The sequence below is a fragment of the Heloderma suspectum genome, chromosome 4 (genome assembly GCF_057233095.1).
Source record: "Heloderma suspectum isolate Gila_16-S chromosome 4, 16-S_ref, whole genome shotgun sequence".
NCBI lineage: Eukaryota > Metazoa > Chordata > Lepidosauria > Squamata > Helodermatidae > Heloderma > Heloderma suspectum.
Window position 1 is genome coordinate 137,838,031 of NC_139461.1, and position 5,029 is coordinate 137,843,059.

Genomic DNA, 5,029 nt, shown 5'->3' on the forward strand with positions numbered 1-5,029 from the left:
CATGATCAATCACCATCGTCGTCATTAGAAAATTACAATTTCTTGCAAAGGCAACAAAACTTTTTTTATTTCTGGGAGCCCTCCTCAACCAAGTCCTGTTGCAGAGAACTTACCCCATATCTTGGCAAAACCTTCCCATGCTTTGCTAAACTGAGCTGAGAGGCTCTCAGCCCTTAATCCAGGCCTTTGAGCCTGTATTCAAATTAATGGTGCTGGTAAAGGGGAGGGGATGTTATCTGCTAACTATCTGCGAGGAAATATAATCAGTGATACTTTCAAATATAGGACATGATCCATCTAAATTTACAGCGCAATCATATCCGTGTTTTCTCTGAAGTAAACCACAACTGTGTTCAAAGAGCCTTACTCCCAGGAAAATATGTATAGAGTTGCACTGTTAAGCACTTTTATGTCTCATTCATCTCAACTGGACACATTTTTCCTGCAATCTTATACCCGCTTACCTGGGAGTAGCTTCCATTGAACTTAATAGGGCTTACTTTTGAGTGGACATCCATAAGGATGGTGCTGTTAAACATGCGCTTTAGTCTCATTTTGAGATTAACAGGACTTCAGAGCGCGGCATCCTTTCACCAGGTATTTGCTAGCATTACAAGAGAACAAAACCCTGCAAAGTAACAGTGAGCTCTCTGTTGAGTCGCTCCCTTCTAAATTTTTCGAATAAAACTCAGAGATCGGGAATAAAGGTTGTGGGGGGAATTCGGCATGAAATAGTTGAAAAGCTCCACCGCAACACCCCGAAATGTTTATGGAGGTTAGTCGGTTGACAGGGAGGGAAGTCTTTCCCTCTTCGACGTTTTGAAACTCCTATACCTAGTTCCAGTTGTATGGAAAATTAAATACTTAGATGGCTTGGAAAGATTTAAATATTTAATGTAAAAAACCGGTGAAAGAAGGATATCTGAATAACAGCAGATAATTCTCTCGAGATATAATTTCTAACTCTGGCGTGGATTTCCTTTCCACGGTCACTCGGGGACATAAAGAGAGACCGAAGAACAGCTCAGCTGGAGAGGAAGCTGTCTCTCTCCCCCTTCCTCCATTTTTAAAGGCTTCTTATCCCCTTTGCTTTCACCAGAAGGTGGACTCTCCCCAAATCCGTGCCCTCCGTCCCCCCCCCCCCAGCTCCCACTGCCCTCCTTGTTTTGGCCTCAAAGATGATTTGCTTTGTCTATCCACGGGTTTGTTTCTTTGCAGGCAGCTCGCAGCCTCCCGCTCGCCCAGACTGCATTAAAATTCCTCTTGGTCCAGCCTCTGGCTGCAAACCCATCTCCCCAGAGACTCCACTTTTCGCTATTACTGTCAAGTACCCTTGACTCTTTATTTTTGCCCTTTTTATCTATTACAACTAATTCGAGTTCTTTTGCCCTTTTCAGACTTAAGACGTGGCTTTCCATAAAGTCTCCCCTCCCTCCTTTTTCCTCCCCCTCCCCCCTCCCCCCTCCCCCCTCCCCCGCACCGAGATCTCCGGGTGCTGAGCCTTTTAGAGATGGAAGAGGGTTTTTTCTTCTTCCTCTTTTACTGTCAAAATGAAAATTTCACTTCAAATTATCTTGGCTGATGCAACGGGTCCCCCCCCCTCTCCCTCCCCTTCTCCTTTCCCCCCTTCCCTTTCCCGAGGCCGGGGGCCTCCTGTCTCAGCCTTTTGACAGCCCCCATCAGCAAAGAGGTCCACTCGTTTCAATAATATCATCCAAGAGAGCGAAAGTCAATATAATGACAGGGGGGGGGGATAGGAGGAGAAGGAGGAGAGGGGGTTGCAGTCCAATTACAGCCGCTTGCAGTGAGAGGGAAGGGAAGCGGCGCGCTGCAGCCGGCGCCTCCCACACCCCGCGTCCGAGCGCCCCTCCGTTCCATCGCAGCGGCCCCATAGCAGGTCTCGCCAGAAACTCCGCTCGGCGCCCGCCCGCGCTCCCTGCGCCTTACAAAGTCCGGATCCATAACCCACTTAAGCCCAAGTATAACCCGGTGATTATTCTTTTCTTTTCTTTTCTTTTCTGGTTTGAAGCCGACTGCAAGAACTTTGGCTGCGGACCAGGTGGCTATTGCGCGGCGCCTGGTTTCGAATGCATTGCCTGGTATTCCAACGTATGAGGTCCTTGGAGAGTATGCTCAGGGGTGCCCTTTCGGAAGATCATACAGGGTGGGAGGTTTCACGGCATTTCGGCAAGGAAGAAGGGCCGGTGCAAAATCCACATCAAGTCCCATACAAGTAAATTCCATTGTGTTCAATCGGGCTTGTTCCCAGGTGGGTGGGTATAACAGGATTGCAGCTTAAAAGGCCGGCTCTAGGTTATTTAAGTGGCAACATCCCCCGCACCATAACGGTGTATTTTGAGGATATCTGTTGTGGCTGGGTACGGAAATCCGCCGCAACAAACCCCTTTAACATACACTGTCGGTGCGTGCGTTGCAATTTAATCCTGAACATACACACCTCAGATTAATTATAGCGAGGTCAAACAGTCAGTTATTTTGAGGGGGGGGAACAGAATATAAAGGGATTTGAACCTTTGGTTCGCAGGGGCCTATTTAATTGGCTCAAACAAAGTCTCTTGGTACGCAGAACCGGCCGGAGATACAGGTGCGCTTGAGAAATAATCATATGTGTTCCGAAGAGGGGGGAACTCAATCCCCCCCCTTAAATGACATTTCTGGTGTGAATCAGATCACTTACTGGCCAACGTGGGATTCGGGTGGGTTTTCCCCCCTCCATAAAATTCTAGTTCTTTATATTGAAATAGGTGTCCACCGAACATAGCTTTTTAATGTTTGCTCTGAGGGTGGGAATGGCGGGTGCCCCCTCAACTCATCAACCCTCCCCACTTCCGGATTGTGAGGATAGACTTATTTATTTATTTATTGCATTTATACCCCGCCTTTTTTCCTCTTGCAAGGACCCCAAGGCGGCTTACATTATCCTCCTCTCCGTTTTATCCTCACAACAACAACCCTGCGAGGTGGGTTGGGCTGAGAGTCTGTGACTGGCCCAAGGTCACCCAGTGAGCTTCCATGGCCGAGTGGGGACTAGAACCCAACCCGGATCTCCCGGCTCCCAGTCCGTCACTCTCACCACTACACTACACTGGCTCTCAGACTTCACAGACTTCAGACAACCTCTTCAGTCGGTACTCCCCTCATCCTGTAGAAAAAGTTTACACTTCTGCCCCCAGATTGCGGGAGGGAAATCTTGAAAGAGAAGGAGACCAGGTCTTCTCAAGAAACTCGGCCAGGGCGGGGGTGAAGCGTTCCCTCTTTCTCTTGGCTGCGCTTCTCTTTAATGTCAAAACGGTAAAGCATCCGTCCTGAGGTGCTGAAATATTCATAGCGAATCCAGCGTTGCTCTCTCCTTACCAGCGCAGAAGCGTCAAGTTAAAACGGTAGTTTAAAACATCAAATGTTCCATGAGAATCAATTCCTTCGCACACATTTTTTTTAAACAGAAAAAGAGCTCTGGACTTCCCGACTTCGCATTCGAGCAACTCAATTAGCCCCGTCCTTTCCCTTCCCATTCTCACTTTTCATGGAGTTCTAGCCTATTTCTCCCCGCTCTCACCCCTGCCTCTGAATAAATGGGGTTCACTGATCATTTAACCCTGAACACTTTTATAGTCTCGACACTCTGCATATTTACTCGGAAGGTCCCCGCTGGGTCAGTTGAGACTTGCTTCCAAACAAGCGTCCATAAGATCGCAGCTTTACAGAGCAATCCTATACTCAGAAATAAGCCCCACTGACCTCAGTGGGGCTTATTCCCATGTAAATAGGATATAGGATTGCAGCCCCAGCTGGACGGCCCCAGCCAGTCTGAATCACAGCACTGCATCACTCTTTTAACTGGCTTGTGGATAGCCAGCCATTGCACTGCTTCGTATGTAAAAGGCCATGCACATAAAGCCATAACTTTCTTTTTATTAAAACAAAACAAAGCTCAGGAGGGGGCATTCAAGGGGGGAAGGAGCAGGGCTTCCCCCAAGTTCCAGACCGCACGTGATCCTTGCTCAAGAGCCCGTGTTTCTGCTTCTACTACACACTGAAGGACTCTCATAAACAGATTGGCCTGTCTTTTTGCTTAATCTGCGTTGCATAATATTATTATGCATAATCTGCATAATAACAGAGTTATGAGGATTTTAAAAAGCATCCTGATATACAAATGTTTTTCTCCTTCATCCTGAAATATATCCAGCAACAATCCTTTGACCTTTGCTGAGGGTTTTGCCTCCCGATTTACTGACACCTGAAATGCCCCCCCGGTCAGATTCCATAATCGTGGCAGATGTCCGTAGCAAACTTCATGGGGAGGGGTGTTAGCTAAGATTCACTGGGTGACTGTGGACAGGAGGGCAGTTTGTTCAAAAGAGTCCTCTCTTGGCTATTTCCTATTTCAAACTGAAAGTAGAGGTAAAAAAACCCGAATCTTTTTAAAGATGAAAAATGATCTGCCTCTCAGATTTCTCGTTGGAGCTGCTCATGATCTGACGGTTCCACCCTGAACCAAATTAAGCCGAAGTTGTGGATGTTAAGCTCGTTTAAGGGGCAACCCAGATCACTGGCAAATTCTCCGTTGGGTTTAGAGGTTGCGGCTTGCAGCGCTGCTCCCATTGGCTCATGAATTAGACCTTTACCACCCGATCTCTTGCAAGTTTACTTGGAAGTATGTCCAGCTGTGTTGAAAGGGTCAGCGCAAACGTACATGTACTTGGAAATAAATGCCACTGACACGTACTCCTAAGAATCGCTTGTCTTACATATATTGACTAGGAAACTCCATTAATTTCGGTGGGACTTACTTCGAAATAGACATTGGTCTGCAAACGTGGTTAGAATCCAGGCGTACAAATTTAGTCCAGTTACTTCATCCTAGGCTGCAGGAGATCCCACTTGGCTATCTATGAACTCACCCCCACCTCGTGCGCTGATCGCTACCCGCTTTTCTGTAAATGCGATTGCGGGAAGGTACTTCTTTCGCGGACAATGCCAACAGACCACAAATTATAGGGCAGCT